The following is a 26970-nucleotide window of genomic DNA, read 5'->3' as shown; positions in this document are numbered from 1 at the left end:
AATCCAAGCTTTTCAAGCTCCTCAATATCCTTGATCACGATCATACAGTGCTCATGGACTGACTGCCCTTCACGCATCTTCATATTAAAAAGTCTCTTGGATACTTCGAAGTGCACTATGTGGCTTTGCTCACTATGCAACTCTTATAGGTGAGTGATCATAATCTTAACAGTGGGCATATGCTTATGCTGGCTCTGCAACTCATTTGACATGGAAGCCAGCACATAGCACTTAATCCGACTATCTTCATTCGTCCACTTTTTATATGTTGTTCTTTACTCAGTTGTAGGATGGTTTGGTAACACTAAAGGTTCCTGATCAAGTACATGACCTAATTTTTTAAAAGTCAGGATAATCTTGAAATTTTTAAGTCAGTCTTTAAAATTGATTCTAATCAAACGATTGGACTCAAGGATACGGGCTAGAGGGTTTGAAGCTGGCATGATTTAACTACGAGAGTAGAGATTCAAGTTAGACTTTTGTACTTTAAATTTATATTTGCTCTAAAAATTTTGAGAAGCAAATAATGACTCCCATTTTTTGGATCCCTTCACTCTCCGAGTGGGAAGCAAAAATTCTAACACGACAATTGGATCTCTAGTGGATGTTGCGATCCCACCGATGCCATGCACCTCACCTAATAGTTATTGGTAACATACACACTGATGCATGGATAACTCTATGCCCAGATGCTTTTCTAAGTATGTTACAGTGACTTAGTCTCTAAGTTATGTAGGCTCACCTAACAGTTATTGACCATACTCCTTAGTTAAATCCGATCCACCGTTTACTAGCAGGTGCAAAACCATCATTGGATCCCTCACCTAACAGTTATTAGGCCCAACCCCATCCTTACTCTGGAGCAACTCTTTGTTAATAGAGTGGTTGTGCATTTTCAGTACAACTGAACCATTATAACTAGTTGAGAATAATCAATACCAGTACCATATCCGCATATCTATAATGCTGGAAGATCTATGGACTTAATATTTATAAGGAAGTTTAGGTTTAGGTCTCATCTAATTAGGCATCATATGACTGATCTAATTGGCATGGGCTAAACCAAACCGTCAAGCAACCTTATTTAAGACTCAATCTTTCAAATTGATCAGATAAGTAGAGATCGGTGGAGTTCTCCTGTTGCTTTTTTTAGACACTAATAAATTGGCCAGATCAGTGAATGAAATCAATTAAATAATTATCTCTTAATTACTTGCCTTAGACACTAATAGGTCAATTTATCCAAATGGGTTAGCTTAAGCGAATCAGGCTTAAACCATCGAGCCAAATTAGGTCTTTAGATTAATCGATTCTACATATAGAATTTAATCAATTTGATCAACCATAATTGTATAATCTTAAAATTTAATTGACCTAATCCTAATTAACACTTGACTCAATTTGATCAATTATTTAATCAAGTTAGATCCATTATATTCAAATCAAAAATCTTAGATATAATCTAATTACATGACCTAATTTTTGATTTACCCATGATCAAAATCCTCATGCACAAAAGTAAATTTTAGATTTTAAAATTAAATTTTAGATCTAAATTTTTTATATAAAAGATAAGTTTTAAATCATAAAACTAATTTTTAGATTTAACGTACAAGCATATGTCTCATATATGTATATAAAATTTAGATTTAAATAAAATTCAGATCATAACATGATATCATATATCTCATTTATAAATTATGAATCATATTGAAACTAATTTTTAAATCTAAATATACAATCATACATCTCATATATGAATCATAAATCAGATCAAAATAATTTTCAAATTTATGCATGCATCTATATATCACATATACATTAACTAGAAATCGATCTAGAACAAATTTCAGATCTAAGCATGCCTTCATATATCAAATATATGAACTAAAAAATAAATATAAAATAAATTATAGATTCAAATCAATCATCTATATATTTCATATATCAAGAAAAATCAGATTTGGAAACTCTTTTCAAAAACATGTATGTTAGTTTCATGCATATGAAATATATGGCTCTGATACCACTATTAGAATTTCATGTCGGGACATACATGCGTGTTTTAAAAAAAAAATTTCTAAACAATATAGTAAAATAAAAGATTAAAATATCTTTTAATCTAAATCATACATGCATAAAATAAAAAATACAAAGATCTATTTTATATGCTGAAATTGAATATATGTTGAATTTTATGCTGAAATTAAATATGTAATGGAATCACATACCTATTTCGTAATTTTTTTCTTCGAATGTAGATCTGAAAGAGAGTATATTTTTTCTTAGCCATATAAGTGTCTGACCTCTATAGGTAACTACTTAGGATCAACCTAGAACAGTCCTCTATGATGTTGATCTTTCTTCTCCAAGAACGATCACCCTGCAAATCTGATCAAAGCTTGGATCGCGATCAACTCTTTGATCCTTTTCTTGATCTTTTTCTTCTCTTCTTTTTTTATTTTTCTTTTTTTGATTATGAAGCAACCAAGATCTGAAAATTGGCTACCAAGTAGGATGCCCAAGCTCCTTTTGGACGTAAAGATGGAGGACACCCAACACCCTTGGATGTTGGAACCAAAAGGGAGAAGAGAGGGAGGCATGGAGACCTTATGGGAGATGTGGGGGCTGCTAGAAATCTGATGCTTAGAGCCTTACAAAAGTTTTCTTTAAATAGGCAAAAAGTTTGAATCTTATTCAAAATCAAATAGCCCCTTAATATAAGTCCTACTTACATTAGGAATCTTTATAACCCTAGATATTTGACCCCCTTTAGAAGATCCATGAGGCACCAACTATTAGAGCCTTTTCACCCACTTTTTAACATGCCATATGAGGCTTAGGGGATACCCCATGTTGGTCCCACACGCACGCCCAACTTGACCAAATCAAGTGGCGCTCCTATGCAAACAATCAAAAAAATTGATTAAGGGTTTGAAACCTTAATGCATTTGATCCAAAACCCTATGCACCCAATAATTGGAGCTCAATGAATCTAATTTATTAAGGTTATTAGAAAGTAATTAACTCAAATTAATCTTATCGAATAAGTAATTCAAGTGTAAAAAAAATAGATTCAACCTTGTGCTAGCAAGATTACCCTAAACCCAATAGGATTTTTCTAAACCCAATTGAGACTTCATAAGTCTAATTGCTTATTCCAGATCTAATCCTTTTATTGTGTGACCCCATAGGTTTAATTCTATTTAATAGTGAGATATACAATGATATCTATCATAGTATCATTGAAATCCTTTTCAATAGATCGAAATAATTCTACTCTAATTCATCAAGGATTGTCGATCCTGAGTAATCCTAGAGAGCTCTCACAATCTACCAGTGACATCTAGTAGTATGTAGTAGCAACTTAGTAGAATCAAAATAGAATCTCAAGATATAGTTCACATATGATTCAATCCCTTTATCGTGAGTTTCGACTAGATGACAGGTCATAGATAAATCATCAAATCTCATCATCAGTCATATGATAACTTCGATTAGCTCAAGTCTAATTATGATCCTCATAAAAAAAAATTTCATCAATCACATTGCTATGGCTACAAACTCTCAGACTTAGCTTCTCAAATCCTATAGGACTACTCCTCTCTATCAAGGTCAATAGATTTATCTGAATGCATACCCTACTCATACAGTGGATCAACTATCGTCAATATCCACTATAAAGTCTCAATGAGGTCATGTTTATGCATCAGTCAAACTCCAACAGTCTCACTGTGAGTAATTATACCATCATAAATTAAAAAATCATTCATATAACTATAGCATTAAGATGATCACTGATGATTGAGTAGAAATCTAAGTGATCTCTCATATGATCATGCTCAGTACAATTATTTTCTAACTACCTGTACTCATCGCTTAGTGTCTCTACATTATAGACTAGAGATTCATCTATCCCGAAGGGAGTGATCTATGTGCCAATCTATCTAGATCGATCACCATCTTCATCATGATACTATGATCAGAAGCATTTAAAAATTTTATACATGCCTCTAATTCTCAATATTTTGAGAATATGTATCGAAGTATTAATTTTATGGATGATTCAAGGATACATCACACTTGAATAAAAATCAAACTTATCCTTTTATTGATCAAATCAATATTTTAAATATAAAATTATGCTATAGATTTATTACAATGTATCAATCATATTGACTTCTAGGACATACATCTAATAGAGCTCCAGCTTCGAAGCTTCACCTATATGTAGGGTCCAATAAGGGGACTAGGCTTCCTCAGCTTACTCCAGGGTTGGTTCCTTATTGGGTAATCACAAACTCTAGGAGCCTTCCTGAGGTTGTACCAAAGGCATGCTTATTGGGATCAAGCCTTATTTGACCTTGCTCTAGCACATGTTTCCCCTTGGTCGTCAAGCAATTTCTAAAGAAAAAATTTTCGATCTGAATCCAAATTTAGATAAGATATCAGGAAACATAACAAATTTTAAATTTAAAAAATTTTAGGACAAGGTATCAATTTACTTTCTATGCAGCGGAACAAACTGGTTTCGAATCTCCTTGAATCTGCTTTGCAAGAGTTGCTGATGCAACTCCTCTACTTTGCTCTCATGTCTCACTCTATGGAAGAGAGGGGATGAAGGTTTAGGTGTCACACCAAAGAAGAAGGAGAGAGGAGGGATGGCATAGAGAAAGGAGGAAGGGCACCTAGATCAAATCCCCCACCCATCTTTTTTCTTTTTGTGATTTTCTCTATGTATCTCACCCCTTCTTAATGCCCTCTTTTATGGTTTGTCGCACAAACCAGATATGGCATGCCATCAAGAGATAAGAGGCCTAATTGGAATGTAATTCAAATTGCCTCTTATCCCTAAAGAGACCCAAGGAAGAAGGGAGGCGCCAAACTTGCACTTTCTCTCATTACTACACACACAAGATAGGTGCACGAGATTTCTTTGTCCCCCTCTTCCCTATTAGCCGGTCCACATGAGAGAGAATTCCAAGATTTTTAGGGCTAAGTGACCAAATCAAATTTGGTTCCAATCCGGGCTCAATTCGAATCCGATTCGAACCTGATTCGAATCATATTTGAAAGGTTGTTGACCCTAATCCAATTAGAATTTAATTCCAAGTCTAACTTGGATGATAAAATCTAATTGGTCTTAAATAAACTTGAACCTAGTTAAATTAAATCTGATTTAAATTAATTAAATCTCAAATCCAATCTTATTATAGATCAGACCCTAATCAGAAGTTCTGTCCCTAATCAAATTAGGACTCGAATTCAATTCTCTCAAATTCCTTGGATAAAAAATAAATTTAACTTCAACTCTGGAATTAATCCTATAACTTATGCCCAGTGCTAGTTAGATATAGCCAGTATTTAATTTCGTATGATCTAGAACTTAATTCTCAATTAAGTAAGTCTATTTGTTCAATCAAGTCACCTACTTCTGAATTGAACATACAGACTCTAGTTCAAGCCCTCTTCCATATTGCTTGACAATGTACGTGACTCCATAGGTTCGAACACTAAATTGATAGTACAAAAACTAATTTTTGTACTAATTAAAGTGATCATCTAGCAATGATACCTGACGTCCGGATATATCGAATAATTACAAAACAACATTCTAGAACCCTGGCATATGGTTACCATATAATTCATCCCTTTGACCCAATGCTTAAGATGACCTCATAATTAAACTGTTAAACTCTTGACAAATCATCTGTATTGTATTTCAACCTTATAAATTCTATGACTGATCATTATCCTGGCCAAAATTTTACTGAATTGAAACATAACATAGCATTATCTCCTTAAACTAGGAGCAGTTCAATCTCTTCTTGACTCATATACAGACTTTACAAGCACTTGACTATGTCCAAAAACTTTTCATCACTGTATTAGAAATATAAATAATTCAGCATCAAAGCACAGTGAGTTACTTGCAAGCCACCATCGTGATCTCAGGTCGAAGGGATATTTATATCTATATCCTTCACAAGTAGCTCTTAACAGTAGAGCACTCTACATTTAAGTCACTATTCAATAAAATATACTCCTATATTTTATCTGCATGCTATATCAGTATCTCCACACTCTTTGATTACGAGGACAACCAATCCATATGGCATACAATGACCTATAATTGATAAACATTATCATCCTAGTTATAATGTATCATTTGATTGCAAACTAGATTTAAGAACTATTCGATAAATCTTTCTTTATTAATTAATAACTCTAAGGACGTCATCATAAAAGAAGTTCTAAAAGAAGATGCAAAATTATGATGAGCTTGACAAAAATAACTTTTATTAATATAATTCAATTACAATTCATATACTAGAGCACAACCATTTACAACTTAGATGTTTGGCCTTAGGATACATTCCTTATAATCTCCCACTTGGACTAAAGCAATCGAAATAGTATCTAATACCCATCTTCAATTTGTGATCATTGAACTCCTTGATTCTGAGGGCTTTAGTGAATGGGTGGGACAGATTCTCCTTTTCATCGATCTTCTGAAGATTGATATCACCTCGATTCATGATCTCACGAATAAGGTAATAGCGATACAGAATTTGCTTGGTTCTCTGATGGAACTTGGATTCCTTGGCTTGCGCTATGGCACCAGTGCTGTCACAATATAGTAGAACTGGACTATCAAGAGAGGAAACCACTCCAAGTTTGCTGATGAACTTTTTTAACCAAATTGCTTTCTTTGCAGCATCGGATGCTGCGATGTACTCCACGTCGCAAATAGAATCTGCTACCGTATATTGCTTAAAACTTTTTCAGCATATTGCTCCACCATAGAGGGTAAAGATGTAACTAAACACACTCTTGCTATCATCATGGTCTGACTGAAAATTAAAATCTATATATCTCATAAGTTTTAAGTCATTATCTCTATAAATTAAGCATTGATCCTTAGTATTTTTCAAATACTTGAGGATCACTTATACAACCTTTCAATAATTTTTTCTCAGATCAGACTGATACCTACTCGCTATCCCTAGTGAGTAGGCAATATCCAACCTCGTACATATTATGACATATATAATAAATCTCACTGTCGAAGCATATGAGATTCTACTCATTCGCTCTCTCTCTTGTAAGGTTGTCGGACAATCCTTCTTAGGGAGAGAAATTTTTTGGCCTATCGGAAGATAGCCCTTCTTAAAATTTACCATGTTGAACTGCATCAGTATGGTATCAAGATACATGTATTGGGGCAATCCAAGCTACATTTTAGATCTATCTCTATATATCTTCATCCTTAAGATGTAGGATGCTTTTTTCAAATCTTTCATAGAGAATTATGAAAATTGCCAAAGCTTCATACTTTGTAATGTAGGGATGTCATTTTTAATTAAGAGAATATCATCCATATATAGTACAAGAAAAATGACCACAGAATCGTTAGCCCATTTATATACACAAAGCTCTTTTCTGTTCTTAACGAAACCATATATTTTGATTGTTTTATCAAAATGCATATTCCAACTCTGGGATGCCTGCTTAATCCATAAATAGATTTCTGTAGCTTGCACATCTTAGATTCATCTATGGATGTGAATTTTTTAGGCTATATTATATATACCACTTCATCCAGCTCTCCATTCAGGAAAGCTATTTTGACATCTATTTGTCAGATTTCGTAATCTAGGTATGCTGCTATTACAAGCAAAATTCGAATGAATTTCAGCACTGCCACTGAAGAAAACATCTCATCATAGTCAATACCATAATATTGATGATATTTTTTGGCAACCAAATGAATTTTATAGATGTCCACCTTTTCGTCTGCACCTCTTTTTCTTTTGAATACCTATTTGTACCCTATGGATTTTATCCCTTCAGATGGATCAACTAGTATCCATACACCATTGATCTTTATGAATTTTATTTTAGATTTTATGGCCTTAAGTTGTTTCTCAAAATTGGACCTCTGCATAGCATCCATATAGGTGATCGGATCCTCATTGTTCTCATCAAATTCAATAGGATCACCATCTCGGATCAAAAAATCATTTTATCTATCCTACTGATGTGGTACTCTACTGAATCTCCTTAAAGGTGCTTATACAATGGGCTCTGGGTTTGATTCTCTAATCAAATCTAGTTCTATGTGTCCACTTGATTGTGCTGGTTATTCTATCTGTCGAACTTCATCAAGCTTGATCCTAGTGGCATTAGCTCCTTCACTAAGAAACTTTTTTAAAAAGACTATCCTAGGGCTGACGAACACCTTTTATTCTTCAGCAAGGTAGAAATAATATCTCCTAATTTTTTTTGGGTATCCTATAAACTTACATTTATCAGATCTAGGTCTAAGCTTATATGTCTATAAATATTTTACATAAGTCAGACAACCCCAAATCCTAAGGTGGGAGAGTATCGGCTTACACCCTGTCCATATCTCATATGGTGTTTTTGTGACAGACTTGTTTGGAACCTTATTAAGAACATAGCAGGCAGTCTCAAGAGTATATCCCCAAAAGGAGATAGGTAGATTAGCAAATCTCATCATTGATCGAACCATATCAAACAGAGTTTGATTCCTCCTTTCGGACACCCTATTGTGTTGAGATCTCTCAAAAGGAGTTCATTACGAGAAAATCCCATTCTCTTCTAGATATGTCAAAAACTCATTAGAAGGGTATTCACCTCTTCGATCTGATCGAAGAGTTTTAATACAATTCTCAATTTATTTTTCAACCTCATTACGAAATCATTTGAATATTTCAAATGATTCAGATTCATATTTCATAAGATAGACGTATCCATACCTCGATAGATCCTCAGTGAACAAAATGAAGTAGTAATACCACCTCTGGCATATGTGTTCATTAGTCCACATACATCGCTATGTACTAGACTTAGAACTTCATTGATTCGTTTATCTTTTTCAGTAAAAGGTGGCTTAATCATCTTTTCAAGAAGACAGAATTCATCAGTCAATAATGATTCATAATTATTGACTTCGAGGATTTCCTCTTGGGTCAATCTATTTATCCTGTTCTTGTTAATATGACTTAACATATAATGTTAAAGGTAGATATCAGACACATCGTCTAATCTAAGATATTTGTTAGATATGTACATTACATTAACAGGCTATGATAATAGGTAAACATCATTTCTTAATTGTCTATACATTATAGTAACACCATTCATAATGATATCACAATAATTTTTTTATTAAAAAGTCAAAATTATCTTTGGCCAAAAGACCTACAGAAATAACGTTCAGAAGGAACAAAAGACAATAATGACACTCATTCAAAATGATAATTTTAGAATTGAAAATAAGCTTAATAATTTCTAAAGCTAAGACTAAAACTTAGCTTCCATCTCCCACGTTCAGGAATCTCTCACCATCTTCAAACCTCCTATTGATCCGAAATCCCCACAATGAATTGCAAATATTAATAAGACTTTTAGTATCCAATACCCAGATAGTAGTATCACAAATAGACAACTTATAAGGTGTTTTCATATAATTATCTTGACTAGTAACTGCTAGCTGCTTTCTCTTATTAGGCCTGTTTGGGTCAAGAGAGGCAAAATACTGAGGATAATTTCTCTTTCAATGATCCAACTTCTTGCAGAAAAAGCACTCTATCTAACTCTGATCTGCTTTGGGCTTCTTGATATGATTGGGCTTAGATGCCCCAGCATGCTACACCTTCTTCTTATTCTTCTTTTTTTTCTTTCTTAAAGGGATGATGTCCAGAAAAGGAACCACCTACCACATTCATCGACTCCTTGTGGAGCTGGTGATCCTTCTCAAAGGTCTATAGTAATCCTAGCAATTCATGATAGTTTACTGTAGATTTAGTCATTCTGTAATGACTAAGAAAGGATAGATAGGACTTGGACAAAGAATTTAAGATCCCATCTTTTCCTAGCTGCTCATACAAGAAAAATCTGAGTTTGCTCAGGCGCTCGATCTGCTCAATCATTTCAGCACATGATCAGTGACCGACACCCCTTCCCTCATTCGAGCATCGAAGACAGCACAAGACATTTTGTGCCTTTCAACATCATCAGGAATGCCGAAGGACTCGTTCAACACTTGAAGTATTTCCTCCGACTGAGCATCCTCAAATTTGCGACTGAACTCATCATTCATAGCCACCCACATGATGCAATGCACAGTGATTCGATCATTGAGATACTTTTGATAAGTATCTCTAACCGCACCACGAGCATTTGGAGTGGACTCCTCAGGTGTCCGATCTGTAAGTACTTACAAGATCCACTCGTGCTCCAGAACAATCTTGAGCTTTCAATACCAACTATCAAAATTAGGTCCCATAAGTTTATGACTATCCAACAGTGATCGGAGCGACAACGTGTTAGCCATTACTGCATAAAAGAAAATACAAGATCTGTTAGTATATAAATTATTTAATCCTAAAGACTTGGACTTTAGTCTAAAGATTCTTTCAATATTTTATATAAATTGGTAGCCTCTACCTCCAATTCGAGGAATTAAGTTAAAACCTTGGCAGGTATTAAAACCCACATAAACTGTATATGGGCCCGAGTGTAGCTCATGTTGTGATATCACCTTGCTCTAATATCAATTGTTGTAGCTCTGTGATACCATTTGTTGTGTAGGATCCAGTACCACTCGTCATAAGAGGAAGAAAGAAGAAACAAAATAGGAAACACAATCAAATTCATGGATCAGCCCAAGCACTGCCTCCATGGGACATGCAAGCTTCATTATGAGAATGAAACAATATAAGAGGAGAACACCCACTCTCAACTCTCTGTGTATCAATCTCTCTCAACTAGAAGCTATCCTCACAAAAACTCTCTCAAAGTCTCTAAGGAGATCCTCCCACAGGCCTGCCAGTATCAGGATTCTCAATACCTCTGGATGCTTTCTATGGAGCAAACTGCTACATTATGCCTCTCCACAACTGCTCTCCCTAATGCTCTACTAGGCTCTACCTGCATCTATTCTGCCTACTGCTCACATTGGGTGCTCTGCCAAACTCTCTTCCGATGGCTGCCTGAGCTCCTATTGGCTTCTTCACGACTCTTTACTGACTGCCTCATGGTTCTGTTTGCCCATAGGGCTTTTAAAGCCCTAAAACCCAAACTATATCAGAATCAAACTCCTGATTGGACTCTTGTAGCTTTTTGCCCATCCGATCATGCCTCAGATCAGAAACTAACCATTGGATCATGCTCCATCATGACCCTACACATCCCTGATCTCCTCTGATCCATCCAATCATGACCGCAAGCACCCACAGTCACCCGATCATGTACCGATCCTTAAGAACCCCACATGAGCCGTGAGAAACCATCTGGAAACATTGTTGGTCCACCATGGACCGTGAGAAACCAAGTGGAAAACTATTAGAAAATTGGGTAGGATTGCATGCATAGATTTTCAAAAATTTTTGAAGTAGCAGCGAAAACTATCTAGGTTAAACCCTTTAACCCCACATGCAATAGATCTAATTTATATCTACCTGAGTCTTGGATTAAAAATATACATATAATCGAAAAATTAAAATAAAAATTGAGATCAGAACTCAATACCTTGTGCTGGTAAAAATACACCATAATTGATGATCTTAGATCTAAAGGTTCCTAAGCCGCATACGTGTCCGGCCTCTACAGGTATCCATCGAGATCAATCTTGAACCTTTTTTCTCATTATAGATCCATCTTCACCAAAATAAATCTCAACTTTTTGAACTTTTGATCAACTTTTGACTTTGACCGTGATTTCAATGCTTGAACTGTAGTCTTTCTCCCTGTTCCTTGCTGTAAAAGAAATCACCCTCAACTTAGGCGTGTAGGAAGATGGAATGCCCAACCCTTGAGCATTGGAAAAAGAGGAGCAAGAGAAGATGGCGTGGAGATGGAGAGAGGGAGGTGATCTGATTTCTTACTTCAATTAATTTTAAAACCCTAGGAAACCATCTCTTATATAGACCTTTTTTTGATTCCAAATCAATCTCCAATCAATCTAAAAAGACTAGTCCTTATCTTATAAGAATTTTTATCTTTTTAATCTATTTTTTTTCAAAAAGTCAAAACTAATTGGAAAGATCTTCACGTCTTTTGATAAGTAGATGGCACACCCCACATCAAAATAGGTAAGTTGAGTGGGTGCCCTCATCAAAACTTGGCAAGTAGTTAAGGTGCCAACTCTTGATGCCTCTGTAGGATTTTTGCACACAAGAGAGGGGGCATAGCCCCCTCTCTCTCTCCTTCCACGTCAAGGCAAAAGAGGGGGCAGGCCCCTTTCTCTTTCTCACACCCACTCTAAGGGGTTTGCACCCCTTGAACTTTCCAAAAAGGGAGGCTTGTGCCTCCTCTCTTCTTTTCAATAATTTCATACCACATAAGAAAATAATAAGAGAGAAAATAAGGAGATTAGTTTGCTAACCAGTTGATTTGATCTAATCCTTTTGGACCCTCCAATAGGTGCCCCACTAAATTCAAATCAAAATGAATCTAGTTAAGATTTAAGACTATAGACTTGATCCAATCCTTATCTAATAAGGAATCTAAGTCCAGAGAAAAATTTAGGTTTAACCATATGCTAGTATGGTTCTGTTAAATCTAATAGGATTTCAATAAATCCTAATCCAATTAGAACTTCATAAGTCTAATTGGATAATTTAAGATGAAATCCCTTAATGCGTGACTCCATAAATTTTATTCTATCTGGTAGTGAGATATATTGTGATCTCCATCATAATATCATAGAAACTCCTTTCGATGTGTTGGAATAATTCTAACTCTGCCCTTCGAGGATCATCGATCATCAAAATGACGTCCGATGAGTCTCACAATCCAACAATGACACCTAGTAGTATGTAGTGGCAATCCAGTAGAATGAAAGTTTGAATCCCTACATACAATTATCATGTAATTCAGTTCTTCGATCGTGAGTCCTGATTTGATGAAGGTCATAGAAAACTCATCAGACCCCATCGTCGATCATATGCCAGATTGGCTCAACTCGAGTTCACTTATGAATCCCATAAAAATTCTTTTTCAGTATTCACACTTACTTTAGCCAAAGGCTTTCTGAACTCAGTCTCGCAAATCGTATAGGACTTCTCCTTTTCTATCAAGATCGATAGATTCTATCTAGGTGCATCCTACTCCTAACAGCGAACCTAAACCTACTGAAGCCAACATACACAGTAAGGACTCACATGGCAGGGACCAAGGGAACATGCAGTCAAACTCAGTAGCCTTGCTGCGAATAGTCGATGACACCATAGGTCAAAGAACCACTCATACTACTGCAATATCGAGATAACCACTGATGAGTGAGTAAACATCCAAGTGATTTTTCATGTTGGTCATGCTCAGTGTAAGTTGTTCTCTAACAATCACTTACACTCTCACCCCAATATCCCTACACTATAGACCTGAGACTCATCTGTCCAGAAGAAAGATAATCCGTACATCAATCTTTAAATAAATTGATCACTGTCCTCCGTGACGATCCTTTGATTGAGAGCATTTAGAAACTAACCATTAATTAATGTATATCTCAAATTCTCAACACCTTGGGAATATACAAAAATTATCTTTATTAATTTTTAGGACAAATCATAGATATATAAATATGATTAAAAATAAAAATATTCTTTTATTAATAATAAAAGTGTTATAAGTATAAAGTTAAGCTCTGAAATTACATAATGTATCAGCGAACAATTGACTTCTAGAGCACTCATCTAACAAACTCCCACTTGATCTAAAGCCAATTGTTTATATACCTATGACCCATCTTCTCAAAGTAAGATTCAGTCTTCTTCTAGCTGAGAGACTTGGTCAGTGGGTCCGTCACATTCTATGCGGAGTCGACTCTCTGTACCTCGATGAATTTTTTTTTGAGGTATTCGCATATGATGTGGAACTACTGCTCCATATGCTTGGACTTCTGATGAGATTTGAGCTCCTTAAAGAGGGCTATGGCATCGTTGTTGTCGCAATATAGTGCAATGGCATCTGATGGCATTACACCCAGCTCCACAACAAACTTCTTGAATAAGAAAGCTTCCTTAGCAGCTTCAAAGGCAGCAATGTACTTGACTTTCATGATCAAATCTGCAATGACCGGCTGCTTAGAACTGTTTCAGCTAATCGATCCTCCATTATACAAAAAAGTATACCCCGATGTAGACTTTCTATTATCAACATCAGTCATGAAGTCTAAATCGATATATCTCTTTACTTTCAGCTCGATCCTCCATCAAAGATCAAGAATAAATCCTTAGTTCTTCTCAAGTACTTAAGGATGCTCTTCACACCAATTTAGTGTTCTTCATCTAGATTCGTCTGATATCTGCTCATGACACCCATGGCAAAGGCTATATCAGGTCGTGTACATAACACGACATACATGAGGCTCCCTATTGCCAAAGCATAAGGGATCTTGCTCATACACTGGATCTCCTTAAGTGTGTCAAGGCACATCTTCTTGGAGAGATGAATGCCATGTCTAAGGAGCAAAAATCTTCTTTTGGAGTTTTTCATACGGAACCTCTTCAGCACCTCCTTTATATACATTTGCTGTGAGAGTCCTATCATTCTCTTAGATCTATCCCTATAGACCTTTGTACCAAGAATGTAGGAAGCTTCTCCTGGATTTTTCATGGTAAATTTTTTTAACAACCATACTTTGACTAATATCCGCATGAAAATATCATTCCCAATCAGGAGAATATCATCTATGTATAATACGAAAAATGTGACAGTGCTCTCACTGACCTTTTATACACACACGGCTCTTCATTTTTGCTAAAATCAAATATTTTGATCACATCATTAAAGCGAGTATTCCAATTTTGAGATGCTTGCTTGAGTCCATGTATAAATTTTTACAGCTTGCAAACCTTATGATCACTATCACTAGATGTAAAATCTAAAGACTGCTCCATATAGATATCTTCCTCAAGATATTCATTTAGGAAGACAGTTTTTATATCCATCTGTCAAATTTTATAATCATAAAAGGTTGCAATCGCAAGCAAAGTCTGGATGAATTTTAGTATGACCACGAGTGAAAAGATTTTCTGATAGTCAATGCCTTCACATTGACTGTAACTTTTCGCAACCAGCCTTGCCTTATAGGTCTCTACCTAACCATCCAACCTAATTTTTTTTTATACATTTATTTACACCCAATGGTACCATACCTTCAGATGGGTCTACTAAGGTCCAAATCTAGTTGGAATGCATGAAGTTAATTTCTGACTTCATTGCTTCCATCCATCTCTCGGAGTCAACATCTAACATCGCCTCATTATAGGTCTTGGGATCATCTCTAATGTCTCTATCTCCCATAAGGAATGCTTTCTCTAAATTCTCTGTAAGAATACCTAAGTATCTTTCAGGACGATGAGAGATCCTACTTGATCTACGAAGTGAAAGAGGTACCTCATCTACTGGCTCACTATGGGTTCAAGTTCTTAGACTCGATGCTCTTCAGAGATCTTCTCTTTGAGCTCAATCTTCTTTCCACTACCTCCATCTCGGATAAATTTTTTTTCAAGAAGACAGTATGATGGCTCACAATCACATTGTGATCCTCCGAAAGATAGTAGTATCCTATGATTTTCTTAGGATATCCTATGAAATGAGTCCTAAAAAATCTATCATCTAACTTATCTGCCTGCTATCGCTTGACATAGACATCCCTAAATCTTGAGATATCCAAGAGCTGGCTTCTTACCATGCCATAACTCGTATGGTGTGGTAGGAACAGATTTAGAGAGAATCCAATTCAAAAGATGAATTACAAAAAGTAATGTATGTCCCTAGAGAAATACAGAAAGATCTGTGAAGCTCATCATAGATCAAACCATATCTAATAGGGTCTGATTTCTCTTTTCAGATATCCCATTGAGCTGAGACATCCCTGAAGGTGTTCACTATGAGATAATGTCATTATCCTTAAGATATGTCCAGAATTCTCTGCTAAGATATTCTCCTCCTCGATCTGATCGAAGAACCTTTATGGGTTTTTCGATTTATTTTTCTACTTCATGTCTGAACTCAATGAACTTTTTTCAGGCTTCAGACTTTTGATATATCAAATACACAAAATCATATCGTAAATAATCATCGATAAAAATTATGAAGTAGACATAGCCACCCCTAGCTTGTACATCGAATGGACTACATACGTCAGTGTGTACCAGGACTAATATCTCAGTGGCCCTTTCTCTTTTCCCACAAAGGGCAGCTTAGCCATTTTTCTTGAAGATATGACTCACAAATCAAATAAGACTCGAAAGTCAATAGCCCGAGAAGGCCATCTTTCTCTAGTTTGTTGAGTTTGTCCTCTCCTATGTGGCCTAGCCTAAGGTGCTATAGATATTTTTAGCTAATTCTATCTCTAAATCTCTTAAACCATATGGCATTCATAGTTTGCTCATTAATATTAACATTCGTATCCATATGCAAATGATAAAGACCATCAATTAAGAAAGCACATGCAACAACTTTATTTTTAAAATAAATTGCACACATATCTTTATTAAAATAAAAATTATAGTTATCCTGTATCAGTACAGATATGAAAATTAAATTCTTACTAACTACAGGAACATAATAGCAATCTTTTAATAATAATCTATATTCTAATGGTAGTTGTAAAGGATAGGTCCCGATGGCCACAGCAGCAACTCTTACTTCATTGCCGATTCGGAGAGTGATCTCACCTTCCCTCAGCCCCCTAACTTCTTCAAGACCCTGCGTAGAAGTGCACAAGCAAGCACTTGAATCAGAATCTAGAATCCAACTAGAAGAAGAGAATCATTAGATTAGATTCTATTATGAGCAAATCAAACATACCTTCAGAAGGCCCATCCTTCTTCTAATTTTTCACAGTCGTTAAGTAGGCTGGACAGTTTCTTCTCTAATGGCCTTCGAAATTGCAATGGAAACACTTTTCTTTATCATCGACCTTCTTCGGAATCTACTTTTTGAGCTTGACCTCATTCTTTCGCTTCTTTGCATGCTTCTTCTTTTTCTTAAAAGAAGACTTTCTCTTAGAGGAAGCCTACTCCACAAGCAGAACCATATCTCTTGAATCTTTCAAGATGCCCTCAGCTGTCACCAACATGTTCAGTAATTCGGGCAAAGTGCTATCAATTTTATTCATATGGTAGTTCATAATGAACTGTCCATATGAATCAAAAAGAGACTGGAGGATCCAATCCATCTGTAATTTCTTATCCATGTTCATCTCGAGCTTCTAAAGCTCTTCGATGTCCTTAATCATTATCAAACAATGATCATTGATAGACTGTCCATCATGCATTTTCATTCTGAATAGTCTCTGGGATGGTTCAAAATGAGCTATGCGACTCTGCTCACCATACAACTCTTACAAATGAGTCAGTATCTCCTTGGCAGTCCTCACGTCTTCACGCTAGCACTAAAGATCATTGGACATGGATGCTAAAATGTAGCACTTCGCCTTATTGTCCTCATCCATTCACTTCTCAAGTGTGGCTAGTTGATCAGGGGATGGATGAGTTGGTAACACAGGCGCATCCTGATCTAGGATATGAGTCAGTTTTTTGCAACTGAGAATGATTCTTAAATTCCTAAGCCAATCTTTGTAGTTTGTCCCAGTCAACCTATTTGTGTCAAGGATATGGGCTAAAGGATTGACACTCGACATGATTATCTATAGAGAGAATAATTTCTAATTAGATGTTTGCATTTATTAAATATTTGTTTTAGGAACTTTTAAAATCAAACAAGACTTCCACTATTTTTTCAAAGCTCCTACACTCCTCGGATGGAGAAACGAAAATATATATGTGATTGATTTCTAGTGGGTACTACGATCCCACTGATCTATATACATCTCACCTGACAGTTATTGAAGAGCACAGACCAATGAGTGGACAACACCTTATCCATTGCTTCACTAAGCAAGATCAGCAGGTTTGATCTCAAAATCCTGTGGCCTCACCTAACAGTTATTGGCATATTTCTTAATTAAGTCAGATCCACCATTCACCAATAGATGCAAAGCCATCATTAGGTCCCTCATCTAACAGATATTGAGCCCAACCTTATCTCTACCCTGAGGCATCTAATGCCAATAGAATAGTTGTACCTTTTCAATACAATCGAACCACTGTAATCAATCAAGAATGATCAACATCAGGAAAGCACCCACATCTCTATAATGGTGAAAGACTGTTAGACTTAATATTTAGTGAGAAGATTTAGATTTAGATCTCTTCTAAGTCATCAGATTTGATATCTGACTGACCAAGCTCAAGTCAGCACATTCATATATCTGACCTACCTAGTCGGCATGGGTGAACTCGAATAAACAAGTAACCTAATTCAAAACATAATCTCCTAAAATGGTCAGATAAATTAAGACGAGTGAGAGTCCCCTCGTTGCTTTCATTAGATACCAATGAATTGATCAGGTCAGACAATGAAATCAATTAAATAACCACCATCTAGATATTTGCCTTAAACACTAAATTGATCGATTAGAATCGATCAGGTTAACCTATTGACCTAGGCCCAAACCACTTAATCAAATTTGGTCTTGAGTCAATCAATTCACATCAAAATATGAATCGATGTGACTAACTACAATTAAACTTGATTCGAGCCTATTTAACCTAATCCTAACCAACAATTGATTAGGTTCAATTGACTGCTCAAAATCGACAATGGGTTCTAGCCTGATCTAATCAATTGATCCTAATTGTAGTTTGATCACTAGACCTAATTTATTTAATTTATACCCACATGCAATAACATAATTTTCAGACTCTAAAAAAAATTTTAGATTATGTTTCATTACATGCATTAGTGGCTTATGATCTTAAAACAGTTTCAGATCTAAATCTAATGTTATATATCACATATATGAAGTTTTAGATCTAAACTTCAAACATGTAGACCCAGATCTAAAACAATGATTAAAACATCTTGAAAATACTTTTCAAAAATCGGTTCGCATCAAACTAGGACAACCTTATACCAGTTCGATGTGAATTTTTAATCATTCTAATTTTAGATCTAACATGAATAAAGATATATCATATATATTTATTTTCAGATCTAAAAGATTGATCTAAATATTTCAAAAATAGTTTTTAAAATCGATCAATCTTATGCTAGGACAATCTTTTCAATATAGAGATTTAACCCTATATCAGGACAACCTTATACCAGCACAAGATCAATTTTAAACCATTCAAACTTTCAAATCTAAATCAAAAATTAGATTATAAATATCTTAAAAACCAGTGGCTCTGATACCACTATTAGAAAATCAGATAGGGTTGCATGCATAGATTTCAAAAACTTTTGAAGTAGTAGTGAAAACGATCTAGGTAAACCCTTTAACCCCACATACAATAGATATAATCTATATCTACCCAAGCCCTGGATTAAACACATACATATAATCTAAAAATTAAAATAAAAATTGAGATCGGATCTCAATACTTTGTGCAGATTGAAATACACTGCAATCGATGATCTTAGATCTGAAGATTTCTGAGCCACACACGTATCCGATCTCTACAGATATCCATCGAGATCAATCTTAAATCTTTCTTCTCGTTATAGATCCATCTTCTCCAAGATGAATCTCAGCCTTTTGAATCTTTGATCAACTCTTGATCTTTGACCGTAATCTCAACATTTGAACTGCAGTCTTTCTCCCTGTTCCTTGCTATAGAAGAAATCATCCTCAACTTAGGCATGTGGGAAGATGGGATGCCCAACCCTTGGGTGTTGGAAAGAGAGGAGGAAGAGAAGATGGCGTGGAGATGGAGAGAGGAGGTGATCTGATTTCTCACTTTAATTAATTTTAAAACCTTAGGAGACCATCTTTTATATAGACCTTTTTTTGATTCCAAATCAGTCTCCAATCAATCTAAAAAGGCTAGTCCTTATCTCATAAGGATTTTTATCTTTTTAATCTTTTTTTTTTTCAAAAAAATTAGATCCAATTGAAAAGATCTTCGCCTTTTTTGGTAAGTAAATGGGGCACCCCATATCAAAATAGACAAGTTGAGTGGGTGCCCTCATCAAAACTTGACAAGTAGTTGGGGCGCCAACTCTTGGTGCCCCTTTAAGGGCTTTGCACACAAGAGAGGGGGCGTAGCCCCTCTCTCTCTCCCCCTCCACACTAAGGCAAAAGAAGGGGTGGGCCCCTCTCTCTTTCTCACGCCCACTCCAAGGGGTTTGCATCTCTTGGACTTTTCAAAAAGAGAGGCTTGCGCCTCCTCTCTTCTTTCCAATAATTTCACACCACATAAGGAAATAACAAGAGAGAAAATAAGGAGACTAATTTGCCAACTAATTGATTTGATCCAATCCTTTTGGGCCCTCAAATAGGTGTCCAACTAAATCCAAATCAAAATGGATCTAGTTAAGGTTCAAGGCTATAGACTTGATCCAATCCTTATCTAATAAGGAATTCAAGTCCAGAAAAGAATTGGGTTTAATCATGTGCTAGCATGGTTCTCTTAAACCCCATAGAATTTCAATAAATCCTAATCTAATTAGAACTTTATAAGTCTAATTGGATAATTCAAGATTAAATCTCTTAATATGTAACCCCATAAGTTCCATTCTATCTGGTAGTGAGATATATTGTGATCTCCACCACAATATCATCGAAACTCTTTTTGATGGATTGAAACAATTCTAACTCTATCCTTCGAGGGTCATCGATCATCAAAATGATGCCCAATGAGTCTCATAATCCATCAGTGACACCTAATAGTATATAGTGGTAACCCAATAGAATGAAAATTTGAACCCTTAGGTATAGTTATCATATGATTCAGTCCTTCTATCATGAGTCCCGACTTGACGAAAGTCATGGAGAACTCATCATACTCCATCGTCAGTCATATGCTAGATTGGCTCAACCCGAGTTGTGAATCTCGTGGAAACTCTTTTTCAGTATTCACACTTGTTTTGACCAAAGACTTTCTGAACTCAGTCTCCCAAATCGCATAGGACTTCTCTTTTTCTACATGATCAATAGATTTCATCTAGGTACATCCTACTCCTAATAGTGAATCTGAACCTACTGAAGCCAACATACACAGCAAGGATCAAATGACTAGAGACCAAAGAAATGTACAGTCAAACTTACTAGCCTCACTGTGAATAGCTGATGACATCATAGGTCAAAGGAACACTCATACTACCGCAGTATCAAGACAACCACTGACGAGTGAGTAGATATCTAAATAATTTTTCATGTTGGTCATGCTCAATGCAAGTTATTCTCTAACAACCACTTGCACTCGTACTCCAGTATCCCTACACTACATACTCGAGACTTATTTGTCCAGATGAGAGGTGATCCATGCACCGATCTTTAAATGGATTGATCACTATTCTCCATGATGATCCTTTGATCGAGAGTATTTAGAAATTAAATACTAATTAATGTATGTCTCAAATTCTCAATACTTTGAGAATATACAAAAATCATCTTTGTTAATTTTTAAGATAAATCATGGACACATAAACATGATTGAAAATAGAAATACTCTTTATTAATAATAAAAATATTATAAGTATAAAGTTAAGCCCTGAAATTACATAATGTGTCAGCCAACAATTGACTTCTAAGGCACTCATCTAACAAAAATATCTTGGCGGTCCACGCCTCCCTTTGTGAACCGACGATCCACGATAGACTGTGTGAAGACACCATCATAGGCCGTGCTCTCGCCTACTGGGCCAGCCCACACATGTGCCCACTGGGCCTGGCTGATGCATCTATGGGCGTACTGCTTTGTGGGTCTGTCTGCCATCTATTGGCCCTACCAGCCCACCTCCTAATTTTTTTTTCATGCGTAATTTCTCCATCTGTACTTTATTTGGACTGTTCTTAGGGTTGTTAGACTCTATTCATCATCCTGGATCTCATTCTAAGCTAATTATAAGTCGAATTCAAGATTATTTTTTCAATAATCTCTATCTCAACTTGATATTCGGCCTTCACCTAACTTTGAGAGCTTCTGGATCCCATCCCGATGCCCTGGGGCAATCGTCTGCTACTCATGGATGGACAAATATGGGAGTTGAGCTAAACCACTCAATCCCATCTCCGTCATATCCTCTGATCTGAGATCTGCTCGATATAGCCTTCTGGCGACGTTGTGAATCATCCTCCCAAGTCTCTTATCCTGTGTTTGATACATTTTCACCTAGAGCTCCACCTCGCACTGAGCTTCCGGTAGCATCCTCCATGTAGACGGCTCCTCCTTACACAAGAGAGCATCGATCAACCCTTCATAGTAGATCTCTATCTTGATTGCTCCTGTCCTCTCCATCTTCAATCTTGATCACCACAGCCGCAACCTACACCTGGTACCAACCCGACCATGATAACAATTGTTGTGATATCACCTTGCTCTGACATCAATTGTTGTGGCTCTGTGATATCACTTGTTATGTAGGATCCGGTACGACTTGTCACAATAGGAAGAAAGAAAAAATAAAATAGGAAACATAATCAAGTACGTGGATAAACCCAAGCACTGCCTTAATGAGGCATGCAAGCTTCACTACGAGAAAAAAATAATACAAGATGAGAACATCCACTCTCAACTCTCTGTATACTAATCTCTCTCAACTAGAAGCTACTGTCACAAAAGCTCTCCCAAAGTCTCCAAAGAGACCCTCTCACAAGCCTGCCAGTATCAGGATCCTCGACGCCCCTAGATGCTTCTTATGGAGCAAATAGCTACTTCATGCCTCTCCACAACTGCGCTGTCTGACGCTCTACTGAGCTCTGCCTGCTTCTCACACTCGGTGCTCTGTCGAACTCTCTCCCGAGGGCTGCTTGAGCTCTCATTGGCTTCATGACTCTCTGCTAACAGCCTCACGGTTCTGTTCGCCCATAGGGCTCTTAAAGCCCAAAAATCCAAACTGTATCATAATCAGACTCCTGATCAAACTCCTATAGCTTCTCGACCATCCGATCACACCTCAAAATGGAAACTGGCCATTTGATTGCACCCCATCGTGACCCTGCACGTCCCTGATCTCCTTTGATCCATCCGATCACGATCGCGAGCACCCACAGCCATCCGATCATGCATCGGTCCATGAGAACCCCGCATGAGCCATGAGAAACCATCTAAAAATATTGCCGATCCACTATGGACTATGAGAAACCAGGTGAGAAATGTCCTGGTGGTCCATGCCTCCCTTTGTGAATCAGCAGTCCACAATGGACTGCATGAAGACACCGTCACAGGCCGCACTCTTGTGTGCCTGCTGGGTCGGCCCACGCATGCACCTGTGCTAGGCCACATGCTCGCTGGACCTGGCCCATGCATCTATGGGCCCGCACGCTCTGTGGGCCTGTCTGCCATCTATGGGCCTTATCAGCCCACCTCCTCACTTTCTTTTGTGCGTAACTTCTCCATCTGGACTCTATTTGGGCTGTTCTTGGGCTCGTTGGACTCTATTCGTCATCTTGGATCTTATTTTGGGCTTACTGTGGATCAAATTTAAGATATTTTTCTCAACAGTTCAATCAATCCTTGTACATCTATGGGTAGGTTCTTAACCAATTGCTCTCCAAATATATTTTTAGTAATAATTGTACCCCAGACATCTCTTCAGCAGGCGTGTGGCGCCTCTACTAAAAGTCTCAATTAGGTTCAACTATTAATATGACCATACTCAGTGTGTCTAACTAATGAATGAGTTGATCAGAGTGTGGCTCGGTCAATCTAACCACCCACTAGAAAGTCACACCTGAGTCATCATATAATGAATGATAATTCTAATAGTTAGATAAATACCAGGCGTGTGGCATCTTCAATGCTTAACTAGACTATTGGACCCATTACCATCCACTTTAATGGGAGGCTATAAACTTGTTAACCCTTTAACATTATCATTTTAAGGACCTAATAATTTAGAAGATTTAATTATTTATTTTAAAGTCAAAAGAAGAAATTGATCAGTAATTCAAAAATCCTCCCACTAACTCACCAAGTCATCTTAGAGGACTAAAAACAAACTGGTGTAGAGATACCTGAATCAATCATACTAATTAACCTTAATAGCATAGGTTAGCTCGAATCATCAGGCAATCTAACTTAGAACTTAATTGACCAAGTTAGCTAAGTAAGTGAGATCGATGGGAGGATCTGTCAAAGCTTACCTTAGACACCATCGAAATGACCAAGTAAACGGACTGTCAATTAAAAACCATCGATCGTATTGCCAAACTTATCTTAGACATTAATTGGTCAATAAAAATTAATCAGGTCAACCTTTTGATCCAAGTCCGAATCACTAAGCCACAATTAAAATTTATTTGTTCAAATCAAAATGTGGACTTGATCAAGCTACAACTATTGAGTTTGATCTAGAAAAATTTTGATTTAATCTAATTCAACTCTTGATTAGATTTAATTAGTTTTTTAATTTGATCCACATTATATTTGATTCTAATCCTAGGTCTAACCCAGTTAAATAACCTGATTTGAGCTAACCCATTGCCCCATGATTTATGGAATGTCTCAAGATCTTCAATTCTCAAATCTAGATCTCTTAATTTCATATCTTAATTCTTAATTAAGTATATGAAATCAGTTATTGAAATAATTTCAATGTAAAACTGTTTTACAAAGTTTCATACAAAATTTGCATCATATGTCATAAAATTTCAAATTATGAAACTTAATTTTTAGATTTAAATATTTTGCTTAAATCAAAAAATATTAATCATAAATCTTTTAGATCTAATCTAAACTTGTTTATGATTAGAACGATTCTAAAAAATTCTTTTCACTATTCTTTTTCAAGATATCTGATCACAGCGGCACTCCAACACACCATAAGAGAACCCATCGATTGAACAAGAGAGAGACTTTAATTCCTATTTTCTCTTATGACCGGATGGCCACGATGATCAACTCAATCTGAGTACTTGGTTACTAAGAAAATTTATGCACAATATATCATATATGTAAAAAAAAAATTCTGATTCAAATCATATTCATAACATGACAGCATACAAAATTTTTATCTAATCTACTTAGATCATTTCATAACATCACAATTATTTCAGATCTGAACCTATAATTTATACACCATATAAATCATCTAATTAAGATCTGAAATATACATGAAATCTGTTCTAAAATTAGATCTAAATATGAATTAAAATTTGGTTTAATAACAGGACTGTAGTATCATAAAATTCTGTTCTAAACAGAACTAAAAACCTATTCTGAATAGGTCTGAAAATCTTTTCAAAAATATATCCGAAAATACCCAAAAAATCTATTCAAAATAGATCTAACAATCTATTTCAAAAATAGATTCAAAATGCATAAAAATCTGTTCTAAATAGATCCAAAAATCTGTTCTAAAACAGATTTACAAGTCCTTGAAAAACTCTGTTCAAAACAGATTTTGTAAACCTATTCAAAATAAATCCAAAACTTCACAGAAAAATTATAAAATTAGATTTGATTCCTATACATTAAGATCAGATCAAAATCAGATCAAAATTTTAAGAAAAACATATCAAAATCAAATCTGATTTCATAACAGAAATCTGGTCAAAACCAGATTTAAAAAATCTGCGCACATGATTACTATCAGATTTTAATTTGCATTCAGATCGGAACCTAGCTCTGATATTAGTTGAAGAAAAAATTTTCGATCTAAATCTGAATTTAGATAAGATGCTAGAAAAAATAACAGATTTTAGATTTAAAAAATTTGAGGACAAGATAATCAATATACCTTCTATGCAGCGGAAGAAACTAGTTTCGGATCTCTTTGAATCTGCTTCGCAAGAGTTGCTGATGTGACTCCTCTACTTCGCTCACACATCTTGCTCCATGGAAGAGAGGGGATGAAGGCTTAGGCAGCACACCAAAGAAGAAGGAGAGAGGAGGGATGGCATTGAGAAAGGAGGAAGGATGCCCAGATCAAATCCACCGCCCACCTTTTATTTTTTTGTGATTTTCTCTATGTATCTCGCCCCTTCTCAATACCCCCTTTTATGGTTTGTCACATAAACCAGATATGGCATACCATCAAGAGATAAGAGGCCTAATTTGAATCCAATTCAAATTGCCTCTTATCCCTAAAGAGACCCAAGGAAGAAGGGAGGCGCCACCTCTCATTGCGGTATGCACAAGGGAGGGAGGTGGGATTTCTTAGCACCCCTCTTCCCTATTTGCTGGTCCACATAAGAGAGAAGTCCAAGGTTTCTATGGCTAAGTGACCAAATCAAATTTGGTTCCAATCCGGGCTCAATTCGAATCCGATTCGAACCTGATTCGAATCATATTCGAAAGGTTGTTGATCCTAATCCAATTAGAATTTAATTCTAAGTCTAACTTGGATGATAAAACTCAATTAGCCTTAAATAAATTTAAACTTAATTAAATTAAATTTGATTTAAATTAATTAGATCTCGAATCCAAACCTATTATAGATCAGACTCTGATCAGAAGTTCAGTTCCTAATTGAATTAGAACTCGAACTCAATTCTCTCAAATTTCTTAGATCAAAAACAAATTTAACTTCATCCCCAAAATTAATTCTACAGCTTATGCCCAGTGCTAGCTGGATATAGCTAGTATTTAATCTTGTATAATCCAAAACTTAATTTTTAATTAAGTCTATTTGTTCAATCAAGTCACCTACTTCCAAATCAAACATACAGACTCTAGGTCAAGCCCTCTTGCACAGTGCTTGACAATGTGCATAACTCTATAGGTTTAAACACTAAGTTAGTAGTACAGAAACTAATTTCTACACTAATTGAAGTGACCATCTAGTAATGATACCTGACATATAATTGCAAAGTAACATTCTAGAACCCTGGCATATGGTTACCATATAATTCATCCCTTTGACCCAATGCTTAAGATGACCTCAGAGTTAAACTGCTAAACTCTTGACAAATCATCCATA

General features: G+C 36.0%; 1 long non-coding RNA gene across 1 annotated transcript in view; it reads right to left on the bottom strand.

Annotated features, from left to right (window-relative positions):
- The window catches only part of LOC140854379 (uncharacterized), a 118869-nt gene extending 92665 nt beyond the window's left edge, over window positions 1-26204 (bottom strand). The window contains exon 1 of the long non-coding RNA XR_012137585.1: window positions 25789-26204. This is a non-coding gene — a long non-coding RNA (uncharacterized lncRNA). The remainder of the gene's footprint in view (window positions 1-25788) is intronic.
- Between the last annotated feature and the right edge of the window lie 766 nt (window positions 26205-26970).

The sequence above is a fragment of the Elaeis guineensis genome, chromosome 16 (assembly GCF_000442705.2).
Source record: "Elaeis guineensis isolate ETL-2024a chromosome 16, EG11, whole genome shotgun sequence".
NCBI classification, from domain to species: domain Eukaryota; kingdom Viridiplantae; phylum Streptophyta; class Magnoliopsida; order Arecales; family Arecaceae; genus Elaeis; species Elaeis guineensis.
This window is presented reverse-complemented; position numbering and strand designations above follow the sequence as displayed.